The 13,144-nt window shown below is 43.1% G+C and overlaps 1 long non-coding RNA gene across 1 annotated transcript in view; it reads left to right on the top strand.

Moving 5' to 3' along the window:
- LOC139349588 (uncharacterized) overlaps positions 1-13,144 on the top strand; it is a 36,772-nt gene that overhangs the window by 10,219 nt on the left and 13,409 nt on the right. Inside the window, exon 2 of the long non-coding RNA XR_011603468.1 lies at positions 4,652-4,849. This is a non-coding gene — a long non-coding RNA (uncharacterized lncRNA). The remainder of the gene's footprint in view (positions 1-4,651; positions 4,850-13,144) is intronic.

Raw genomic sequence — 13,144 nt, 5'->3', positions numbered from 1 at the left:
CCTTGTTCCAGGTTTGCCTTGGCCCTCTTCCAGGTGTGGGAAGTGAAGTGTAAACAGTTTACAGATCTGCTGTGGCTGGGGAGGGCCAAGGGCTTTAGCTGGGAGAAATGTAACCTGAACACCACTTCACAGGGAGGCAGCGCTGTGAGATGGAGCATTCATGCATATTGTGTCAGTGCCTAACAGGAAACTGACCCAGCAGTTCAAGGGAGAGCCGGCTGGTGAGAATGTCTGCTGACGTCAGTGATCATGTGGGGGGTTTCTGGGAGAGGCAAGGAGGCCGCTTGGCTTTTGCCCCATAAACTATCACTCCTGATACTTTCCAGTTGATTGTAGCAAATCTAACATTGATTTCATATTAATACGTACGTATGTATGTATGTATGTATACGTATATGTATACAAATACGTAAGCATGTATGAGTTGCATGATGCTAAATATACTGTAATAAGTACTGTGCATGAAGCAAGCCCATCTTACAAATCAGTTAACTATGCTACAGATTAAAGTAGAATGTGAGGAATCACAAATTTATGTTGTGCTGTGTTATCGTCATCCTCCTCCATATTCTTGGCCTCTTCTATTTTTTGCCATTCTTGAGATTTTTTACCCATGTAGAGTGGGGTTATATAACTCTAGAAATTCAAAGAAGCACAGAAATAACTCATCCATTTGGCTCTTTAGTGAAATTGGCATCATCATAACCTTCACCTCTTGTCATTGTTTGAGTGCCATTGGACATGTATCCTGAATGGCAGCATATTTGCAGTCAGTGTTCAGTTTAGTTGAAATTATGCTGCTAAACCTGGTGAACAGCACTGCCGCACTATCCATTAAATTATCCATAGGGATGCTCAAGCACAGCATTACAGTTATTAATAGTATTGCACTTCATAAAGGATTCAAAGAGACAGATTCAAAACAAAAGGAGTGGCCATAAGTAAAACATATATAATGCAACTCAATAGTGTCTTCCATTGGACCATCCAGGGTTAGTTTTTCAAACTTTTAAAAGGATCTTCTGGAGAATACAGAATACAAATGTTTTCACAAGAGTAAACAGAACGTATGGCCTTGCTCTGGGCAATGTACTGCTGTAATTGCTGTTTTGAGTGTGAAAGCAGGGTTAGTGGTTAGTGGTAACCCTATCCCGGGTAGCCTGATAATCTGAGTGAAATGCCATTTTACTTCATCTCATTCATTCAGTTTGACACTATGTTCATGATGGCCAATTTCTTGTTGGGAAGTGGTTATTTCATGTTTTTGTGCACTAACTGATCAGTAGCGAGTGGCATATCTGTCCTAGGTATTATATTTTCAAAAGCTGCAGTAGTGGTTGTTAGCTGACACAGCTAACACAAAGATTGGAGAATGTTGATTTAAGAGTTATTAGGTCTGTAAGTTGAGCTACAGCAACCTGTACAGTTGTGTCACTGTCATTCAATTTGGTGGTCATTTTCATAGCAATATTTCCATCCATCCATTTTCTATGCCGCTGATCCCTTTCGGGGTCGCGGGGGGGCCGGAGCTTATCTCGGCTGTCAACGGGCGAGAGGCGGGGTACACCCTGGACCGGCCGCCAGCCGATCGCAGGGTACATACATACACCATTCACACTCACACTCACACCTAGGGGTCACCAATCAACCGAATGAGCATGTGTGGGAGGAAGCCGGAGTACCCGGAGAGAACCCACGCATGCACGGGAAGAACATGCAAACTTCACACAGAAAGGCCCGACCCGGGAATCGAACCTGCGACCTTCTTGCTGTGAGGCACACGCACTACCTGCTGCGCCACCAGCCTCAGCAATATTTCTTCTGCTATTTTTAATGGATGTAGATAGGATGCTAGCTAGCTATGATGAAAGATGGCATTTCTGTTCACCCTGCACACAAAGCTCTGATTGGTCAGTTGTTTCTACAGATGGCTGAAAAGCTGTCTGTACACACAACACCAGACCTCTATGAACTGCTAAACAAATCAGAGATGTGGGAGGCAATTCAGAGGTCTGGAAGCAGTCGAGGTCGGTGGCTTTATCAAAGCTAAAGGACTAGCTGCTTGGCAAGAAAATATCGCAAACTGCACTCTAATTTGAATGCGGTTTGTTCAAATGAGATTTTGCTTTTCTGTGGACATCTCAGAAAAAGCAGGTACTCTATGTTCAGTCCTGAGATGGTCATGTTACCTGTATTCACGAGTTGCATGTTTTCGCATTGCGCATGCGGGCACACACACACACACACACACACACACACACACACACACACACACACACACACACACACACACACACACTGGTGTATTCATCATGCATATTTAAAATCACCTGGTGTCACATGATGTGCATGTGTACTTTCTGTTGTCTGAGAATGAATGCAGCTGAGCCTGCTGTTGCTGGAGCACTAAAACTCAGTGCAGGAAAATGAGGTGCTGGCAACAAAGAGCTTTGAGGAAGTAGACACGTATCTCCAAGGACACATACCACCCAGCAGATCAAAGGACCTAGAGGACGTGTTTGATGGGGAAACCACACTGGTTTTCAAAGCATTGTAGTCCTGCATCTCACCAGCCCACCAAGGCCCATGATAGAAATTCTAATACGTCCGCCTGTCAGTTAATTGAAGCCCCATTCTGTCCCTTGGGGGACAGCAGGCTAGTCTTTAGAGAGCATCTTTGTCCTGCTGCATGCTCGTCATTAATTATTATTCCTCAATCACTTCCTCAATAACACCGTTTATTGTTTGAGTGTGTTTTTGCGTCTTGTCACCAATCTCTTGTCTTGGGAGAAGACACTGATGTTTGACAGAGAAAGAGATCACAGCTATCCACATATTCACTCATATCATATCAGCCTACCTTTGGGGATGTTGTGTTTTCACTGCAGAGATGTTTGCTTGTCAGTGTTGTTGCATTTGATCATGGGGTGGGGGAGATTCGGAGTCTGTACCTTTGTTAGTCTGCATAACAACAGAATATATGGTAGAGGACACAAGGAGGACATGGGGAGAGATTCAGCTTGATGTGTGAAGGTGACTGTATTTTGCAAAGCAGAATCAATGTATATTTTACTGTAGACAGAAAAAATGCACATACCCTCACACACACAGTCAGAGCACTGCTGTCATTCCAGATACATGTCCCCTTCCCCCTGAGACAGACAATCTTCCAGACAGACAGGAAGTCAGCCCTGTCTGTGTGTGAAGTTTGCAGAGAGGAGGAAGTGATGAGCGATGGCAGCTGATCTGAAATCAGCCATGTTTCTGCATATGGCAAATGTGGTGTACAGTGTAAAATGCACACTTGATCTTTGCATAATATAGCATATCAGCATATCATGCATGTATTAGAGTTATCTTATCTAATCAGATTTGACATGCACGAGCCCATTTATGTTTTCCAGCTGAACATGTCTCTTTAGCCAATGAGGGGGGTGATGCTGCATTTTGCTGACAGTTCTGACAAATTGTGTCTTAAAACCCTGACAAATGATATTCAAATGCAATGATATCATAGCTTGTCTGCAGCTGTGAGCCTGGAGCCGAATGCTCAGTGGATGTACAGCTTGTGATACTCAAGTAATAGACACTCACTCTTGTTGGGGTCCAAAGAGCAGTTGAAACTCTTGAACAGATCACCTCCCTCACCGCGGTTCATTGCTATAGCACACAGCATTTCTATAGTTTCCCACTCAGTCTCTGTGACCTCCTATCTCCAGACCAAATGACCGGTTTGGACATTGAAAGGGAAATTGCGTGCATTCCTCCATAATTATAAGAGGTATTTAAATATGCTCTCTAAATAATTATGTGGTCCAGCCGGGAGCATCCAATGAATTTTTCACAAAAGCACTTTCTGCTATTTACATTCCTAAAATGTAATGTGGTTTACTTATGCAGCTGGACGGCCCGAATCAAAGCATTCATTCCCGGGGACCAAGTGCAGGCAGAAGGAGAGGGAGAAAGAGAGAAAGACAGGAGGGGGGGCTGAGGAGAAAAAGTTCAAAGCATGTGAGGTCAAGCTTGAGGGTCACTCTCTCAGTGCCTTTTCACTGCCTGCGTGAATATATAACCGGCAATTGACTTTCTAATCGGGAGGGGCCTCATAAAATATGCAGTTTAATAATAACGGTTATCATGGGTCCTTTTTTGTTTCCACCCTGTGTTTTAGTCTAGAAGCATCTAAAGCGAGCTGTGTATTAAATAATGATGGGGCTGCTGCCTGCCTTCCTTTGGCTCCATGTTTTGCCTCTGAAATACGAAATGACAGCCAACCATTCCCTCTACCCCTCACTCATAAAAGCCCTTCCCTGCTGGATTTTCCTCTGATTGGATCAAAGCTTTGACCTGTGTTGCCAGGTGACCTTTCCTGATCCCACTGGTGCCTCCAGAGTAGGGACCCTTGCTGGGGCACCTGGGAATTACCTCAACAGTGGTGTAGTCGACGGCTGTCACCGAGCCCTTGTCTTTTTGATGTCACCTCTGACACCGGCCTCTGTAGCGATCGCCAGGGAGATCTGACGCCCTTGCTGGGCTGTGAATAATAGAATATATCTACCTGTCTTCGACCACTGTTGTCACCTGTGCTCCCTATGATGAAATGTTCCCATGCTTATCTTCAGGGGTGATGTGCTCTTTCTGTCTGTTCCAGGGTACAAAGCGAGGCGTCGTTGGCCAGCGATGGGAAAGAGCTGTCGAGAAGGTGGCTCAGCTGGCAGTGCCCAGGGCTCTCATGGGGCCGAGAGCTGCCTGAAGTGGAGAGTCAAGGACGCTGAGGGATGACAAGGGACAGCTGGAGAAGCGGAGGACTCTTTACTCTGTGTGCAGACACGATGGACCGCAATCAACAGTGAGAGACACCGAGTGATGTTCAGTGTCTTCTCCTTTCCCATTTGTTCAGTCACCAAAACCTCGTAGGACTCAAACTTGCAAGTTTGTGTTTGTTTTGATGTCTGTATGAAGTGTATACTATAAGCGCCTCTTTCAACCATGTGGCTCTTCAGTTTAGTATTTTTTGTTTCCTTTTTTCATTACAACTGCTCATCTTTTTCTGTAATTGTTCATGTTTTCATTTTCATAGTGATTTGGAATATTGATTGCACTGCATTTCCCTTTATGTGAACCTTTCGCTTTCAGCTAGTGAAACCAGTCTTATCAATAGTGGCTCACCCGGTCTGATCCTAATCAGGCGGTTGCTGACAGACCTCTGGCTTGTCAGGCTTATCTCGCGAATCCTTGGAAAGGGTTTCGTCCACGACTCACAGCTGTGTAGCAGGTCCACACTTTAACATGTTGATCCCTGCAAATGAGGTTTTGAGGATTTGGCAAGTGCCAATGCATGCATGTATGCATGGATGTATAGATGAATACTGTGGATTTTGTAGGGGGTGAGGGACTGTGTGTAGCAGCCGTGAGAAGGAGAGAGCTGTGGTTTGGCCCAATGTGTCACTGTTTCCGTTGCTGCTGTCACTCCTCACATTAACCGACCAAAAGGCATATGGTTGCCGTTATTATGGCTTATGTGACGTTTCATTTTTCTGACTTGAAATCAAAATACCCACTTGGTGAATTCAAGTGGTTTTAAGGCATGTTATCGGTAATTAGAAATGCATCACAGGTGCATGTACAGTCAATCAATGTACAGGAAATGATGGATGTGTGGCCCTAATACTTTCCATCAAAGTCACTGTCATTACGGAACACATGTGTGTCAGACATCATCTGCTATGGATTTTTGTGGTCTGGGAATGTCTGTGGGTTGATCTGGTCCCCATCATTTTGTCACCATATGTCACCCCTTATAGTCTTTTGAATAACTGTGATATATTCTGTATGATGTGCATAACCCACCAAATATGAATTTCTGTTTTCACACAATCTTTCTGCTGAGCATTCTGAAACAAAATGAAAAAAATATGACCTGCCTACATGCTTGCAATAATCAGAGCTCTGAATCCACATTAGGCAGGACGAATAAACCAGATTTGTGCTCTGGTCAGTACCTGTGTCTAGAAACAGGATTCAGTAGCCTGCTGTTGTCCGGGTGTTGACAACAGTGGAGTCCCCGGCTGTTTGCCACAACAGAGATGCATTGATGGTGAAGGTGCAATACCATGCTGACATGACATGGAGTCTTCCCTACTTTTTTTCTCTCCACCACCTCTATCTCCTTTAATTTCCACTTCTCTCTTTCCTCCCCCTGTCCCTTCTATCTACCTCCCCACTCCCTGCCTCTACACCTCTTTCTGCCTCTCTCTAAGCTGGTTGGAGATGCATTCCTCATTCCTTGAATGCTCACAGAAATGCTCTGCACTCTGGCATCAGCATTTCTTAAAATGGACTGTTGCCACTGCTGCTCCAGCTGGAGCTTCAGCACTTTTCTCCCTCCCCAAAAATCCTGGAGAGATGAGAGTGGGAGGAAAATCCGCTAAATCCACCAAACTCAGGAATGTATTTTCATTAAAACAAGTTTGTTTGAGGGGATTGGGAAGGTGGAGGAGAGAGAGGCAGTATCAGAAGTGATCAGACCCAGTAGCTTAATGGCTGCACAGTGCTACAAGTATTAGAGAAGCAGAGAATGAGGATACATTACATCTGCTGTGCACACATAGACACAGGCTGGAGACTGTGTTTGGCTGCTGGACTTGCTAAAAGGAGTTTATCAGTCAGCTATGGAGAAAGCCTCTGTCCCAAATCCCTGTTTTTGCTGCTTCTAGATAGGTAGCTTGAGGAACAGTGTTTCTACAGTATGTGTACCTGAGTGCATGCTTATGTGTGTGTGCGTATGTGTGTGAGTCACCTCTACCACTGACTAAAGCCATCATCCCTCTAGATCTCCCATTATCCAGTCCACACACATATAGATTTATTTCTTGCCCTGGTCAGTCTACAGGAGAGGTAATTACTAACCAAGAAACACAGGACCTCCTGCAAGAAGCTTATCAGAATACACACACCATCCACTGTCTTAAATGTGACTGGCAATCTGGGACTGACAGCATAGAGTTACATTATTGCCTGCTACTCCTCTACAGTTGGGTACCTGGTTTTATCTCTTTCTTTCTATAAATAGAAAAAGGCATGGCCACAGTTTATTTTTTCACCTTGTCTGACCTTTTCTCTTAAAGGTCCACTAGTCAATATTGTTATGTTAACAGGGAGGGAAATAACAATGTTTATCAGTTTTGTGCATAAATGTTAAAGCTCATGTTTTAGGTGAATAGTGAATTGAAAATATCAGTTTGCAAATAATGAATGTGAGCGTCATCGACTCCTGCGACAGTAAACAAAGCTCACGCACCATGTTTTACAGCACCCAGCATACTGAGCATAGCTAGTGCAACTGGAAGATTTATGAGCCAATCAGTGCAGATTCCAACTTAAAAAATCTCACATTTCTATGCAAATTGTGCCTGAATTGGGTCTAAAAAAAAGTCTGAATACTAGCCTCATCTGCAATGAATAAGAAACAACACATCAAATTAAAACCTTTGACCAGAAATAACTGCAAGTAAATGATGATCACGAGAAACTAATGACAAAGGGTATGACCACAATCCAACTGCTACAAAGTTCCTCCTCCCAAGTCCAGCTCACAGCAGTTTACAAAGGACCTGTGTCTCATAGTGGTGGAGGAAGTACTCAGATCCTTTACTTAAGTACTCTACCACACTGAAAATACTCCACTACAAGTAAAAGTCCTGAGTAAAAGTACAAAAGCATTATCAGAAAAATGTAATGTATAAATGTTGATACTTTTGAGTATCAAAAGTAAAAGTACTCATTGTGCAGAAAAATGCTCCCCGACTGTGTTTTACAATTAAATGTGATTTTTAGTTAGTTGTTTTGTTTTTTTTAGACAAATATTTGTGCTGCATTAAGATATGGTGCATTTTACTGCTGCAGTTGTAAAGTTGTGCTGATTTGAGTAGTTTAATGTACAGCAATGCATCACATTCTGTAAGATCACATTTGCAGCATTGCTGTACTGAGAGAACCATGAATCACTAAATAAAATCACCTTTTCACAAGCTCAGAACAACAGTAAAAATATTATATCTTCCTATGGGATGTAGTGTAGTAGAAACATAAGCTGCAGAAAATAGAAATACTCGAGTAAAGTACAAATATCTCAAATGTGTATTTAAGTACAGTAATTGAGAAACTATACTGAACCAGTGACAAGTAGACACTTTACTAGACTACACTGTCAGGGATCTGCAGTCTTTGGAGCTCATTAAAGAAATGAACTTGAACTAGCTCATTGTTTGGGATTGTGAGCCGTGAACTCGAAGTGTGCACTGAACATGAACTAGCTCATTTTAATCTGTGTGAGCTGAACTTTGTGCTCGCTCTTGTGAAGTGTGAACTTGCACAACAGTGATATTTACGAAACGTGTTCCTTGTAGGGATGAATCCCTACAGTTTCCCTCAGCTCTGTGAATTGTTGCTCTTGTTAACAAATTTGATCGTTTCAACACTCATCACAGCTATTTCAGCAAAGTCACCATGATCCTAGATCTCAGCCATCCCTTTGGTGGGCACAATTGTTCGAATAAATGTAACTATGGTCAAAACTACAAAAATGAGACTCAAGTTAGAATAAAAAAGAATTATCATTTCACATCCTAACAAGGTATCTACACGGGGCAGTAACATCAGCTCCTGTATTTGGGCAGATGCCTCTCGCTCTCAGTCTGTTTCAGCACTTTGTTGTGTGTCTCAATTAACTCCCTGAGGGTGTATATTATCACCTAGAAGACTGAAACCAGGAAGAAATGAATCAATCAATATCATTGTGTGGTTTCGGTAATCCCTGCCTAAGTGTAATAGGCTGCTGTGATCCTCTTTTTCTACAAGCTGACTCAGTCAGATGAGCACACCCACCAGGCCTTTTTTGGCTGCTCCTCCCTTGCTGCTCTGCCCTTGATCAGCCCAGGGTGGTGGATGCACATGGGGACCACCCTTGCATTAAAAGAGACTTTTGCTCCCTTGATCAGTGGGAATGAACTCTTACATGGCTTTAAACATAGATAAATACACAGAAAACTGCATATGTGCATGATTACATGTACACAAAACAGGAAAGAACATCACATGGCTGAGTAACATGAATCTTATTTGATGACACACAAGAATACACACAAATTGGAATATCTATCCATCACCACACGTGTGTATCCATTTAGTGATGCATGTGTGCAAATGCATTGCCAAATAGTTGCAAATGCACATATTTCATAGACCTTGTTTTTGATGATTTCTCAGGCCACTGGTTCTGATGAGGTGAAAGTCGACATCTCGATGTAATGCTGCAATATGCCAGCCAGATGAGACTGGCCATTTGCTCAGTGCCACTACTTCAGTAGGCCCACAAGACCTTTTGAGACATTGCCTGTCAATCTCTCCCTGTCTTTCTCCCTGCCCAGTATCAAAGTGTGTAATAGACCTGTCATTTGAATGTGTATGAAGTATGAAGTGGACTGTCTGAAGGTGCAGTGCCAGCACAGGGCAATAATGGTGGGAGTAAAGGACAAACATAATAGAACAATAAGATGTGAGGTGAGGTGAGGGTGGATGCAGGGCTCAAACACAGGACTTTCACACAGGAGACATGGACATGCGAGTCATGTCTGGTGTGAGACTAAAACATAAGTATGTTAGTTACACAAATATGTGCGTTAGTCATGTAAGTTCGGTTATGTATGTATGTATGTACTTAAGTATGTGACGTCACTTATGTCAGGGACTTAACATGTAACTTAGATAACTAGTGTACTTAACTGAGGTAGTTATTTTAATCCAAACCATGATCTTTTCCAAACTAAGTCCAAAGTAAGATCTTTTCCAAGTAGTTTTGGTGTCCAAATGTAACCAAACTGCAACCGTCACCTGAAATGTTTCTCAGCAAGCTTTATTTTGAATGTCTAAGCAGATGTTGCATATTAATTGCTAACTTGGCCACAGAGGTAAAACATGACATGGTGGACCAGCGGGTCCATTACTCGCTTTGGTGTGACACCAGGTTGCCTCTGCTCCCTGGTATCGTTCTTGGCTGTTGCCATGAGGTGACAGAGAGTGTTGATGACTGGTGCAGTGGGGGGGGCAAGAGAGAGGAATGGGCCAGTGGACAGAGATAGGAATGAAGGAGCATGAGGATGGCCAGAAAAAAAGATGGAGAATGAGGAATGAGTAAGATAAGAAGAAGAGAGAAAAGAGGATGAGAAATGAAAGACAGGGGATGGTGGGTGTTCTCCTTTTATTGTTGTTTCCTCAGAAAATAGCTTTAGAATCTGTGCTTGGCTGATAGCACTGCTACTGGCACACAAACACACATTTTACATGCATACACACACACACACACACACACACACACACACACACACACACACACACTCATATTACTTGCTCTACATGGCAATCACCATGGTAACAAAATGTACAGAACAAAATCGGGGTGGGATATTTTTAAGTTTCAAAGGCATGGAGACAACAATAGGGACAACAAAGGGAAGAAAAGACAAGAACAGGGGGAGAGAGAGAGAGAGAGAGAGAGAGAGAGAGGAGAGAGAGTCAGGCCAGTCTGAGTCCAGCAGATGGACGTGTGTGCATGTGTGTGTGTGTGTGTGTGTGTGTGTGTGTGTGTGTGTGTGTGTGTGTGTGTGTGTGTGTGTCCAAGGTCACAGCCCAGAATCATCTGGGAAAGTGGAGAGTGAGGGATGGAGGATGAAAGTAGGAGGACAAGGCCTAAAACACATTAAAGAGTCCTTTTATCCAAACTTCAGTTTTCACAGATTTTCTCACTGAACTCTGGTGTCTCTCCACGCAGATAGTTTCAGTTTTATCTGTTCAGGTTTGTCGCTCTCTGAGATTTCGACCTCCACTTCATTGTAAAAGAGGTGAATACAAAATCACCTGCAACACAATGACTCGTGTCATTGTGCAAAATTCACAGACCTGACTGTGAACAGGAGCATTGCACTGAAGAACGAGTCTCTAGTCAAACTGTTGACAATGCATTGTGTAGACAAGCCTTCTGGAAAAACAAGCCACTGGTGGACTTTTTAAATGAACATTTTCAATGCTGTAAGAACCACAAATGCAATACCATTCATCTTTTTATTGGATGCACAAATCTCAGCAGCAGATGTCTCAGAACCAAAACTGACAGCATGGATAAACAGTGCTGGAGTTGGTGAAAATGTTTGGTAAAGGGACCTTTTAAACGACCTGATCACCTATTTTCTCAATCAGCAATGGGACCCTGTGTGAAAACACAATGTTCTGCTGAAGTTAGACTAGATTCACATGAGAGATTTGTGTTTTTGTTGACCAGTCAGAGTTCAGAAACATTTGAATCAAAATCTGATGACAGCTGCTGGGTCGTATGTTTATGATGCCCACACTCTTCATCAAGTCTGATCAAACCACACCCACACAGTTTGGATTAAATTTCAAGTGTTAAGCTCTGAATAAATAATGAATGAGATTATTCAAACTTCCATTTTTGCTTATTTAGTCACAAATATTTAATGCTACAAAGAAGTACAGTTTACAGGGGCTTTAAGACCGCAATGTGAAAGTAAAATTAGCTCTGTGGCTTCTCCTCTTCTTGTCCGTCTTCAACCTTATCTGACGATGTCCAAGTGTTGCATTCACATGTGTGGCTGGTTGGGTACATGCACACACAACTGTGCGTGTGTTTGCTGAGGTCTAAATGCGCTTGTTTGTGGGTATGTTTGTATGTGTATCTTCTCCCCCAAAACAGGTCTTCCCTCCTGTGTGGGTGTAGATTTAGCAAGGACAGCTGAGTTCTTTTCAGAAGTCGAAGTGGGTCGGAGGTCAGACACTGGTGTAGGTGGCCTCTTGTACTCAGACCACCATCTAGTTGTTGCCAAATAAATCAGAGTCTTGCTGAGTGGTTTGGCGAGCATGACATACCTCCCTCCCTCACACTCTCTCTGCTTTCCATCCCTCTCTCTGTCTGTCTGTTTCACCCTCCTCACGCTCGCACACACACACATCCAAGCCAACAGCAACCCATAAAGCCACATCTGGCCCACTTCTCCCCACTGGACATGAACAACACTGCCACCTTGAAAATCCTTTCCTTTCTTTGTGGTATTTTGATAGTGAAGTAACCTTCGTTCGATGTTCCAGATCCTGATGTTTTTCACTGTTCTAAATGTTTCTATGGTTAGGTAAAGTTTGGCATATCATTAGTTTATTTATTTGTGCATCTTCTATACTTGTCAGGCTGCAAATCTAATCCAGATGTTATGACTTGTACAGGAGACATTCATGTAACACACAGTAGCTTAACTACACACACACACACACACACACACACACACACACACACACACACAGGTATGCACTGTACATATATGTATGCAACTGAGCCTCCACATGTTGTACATACCAGAGTTAACTGTCCCCCCTCCTGTGACTGTGCTGCTCTGTTCACTTGTTTACTGTTTTTCGGATTTGTGGTACATTTACGTAATGCTTTCCCCATCAAAGTGCAGCTGTATGGCCCTGTTGCCAGGAAACGATGTTGGGCTATGCAGGAAAGATGGAGAACAATGTGGGGGTGAGCGGAGCCACCTAAGCATGACTGATGGGAGTGTACCCATCTGGATGGCCAGCAAAGAAATGACATCATCTGCATCTGAGCAAAATGACAAGTCACGCTTGAAAGCTATTCTCTGCTTATCATCTACAAGAGTGCACTAATAATATTGTAGTGACACAGGCCAATTAGACGTCTTCCAGTGGGATAAGGGATTACACTGTGACTGCACACAGACTGTACCACAGTTTGACTGGAAACAGTCTCAGACCACCTTTTTCAAGTAGACTTGGGTAAAGTTTCACCGTCCATATCTGTGTTTGGAAAAAATGTTCATATTAGTACATTCTCAAGCAAACTACTTCTGTATTTATTGCCTAATGAACAGTAAGTTAACTCAGTTTAGACAGTTCAGTGAGAGTGCCCTTTAAACCCCTGCCTATGTGTTTACATAGCATAGCCATGGCTTCATGCGCCAGCTCCTGTCTGAGAGCCTATAGCAGCACACATGCATACCATATTCATACAGAAATGAACATTCCCGTTCAATCATGAGGCCTGATGCTAAGCTCA

Source organism: Chaetodon trifascialis, chromosome 2 (genome assembly GCF_039877785.1).
Source record: "Chaetodon trifascialis isolate fChaTrf1 chromosome 2, fChaTrf1.hap1, whole genome shotgun sequence".
In the NCBI taxonomy this organism is placed as follows: domain Eukaryota; kingdom Metazoa; phylum Chordata; class Actinopteri; order Chaetodontiformes; family Chaetodontidae; genus Chaetodon; species Chaetodon trifascialis.
The sequence above is the reverse complement of the archived record's forward strand: the minus strand, read 5'-3'. Positions and strand labels throughout refer to the sequence as shown.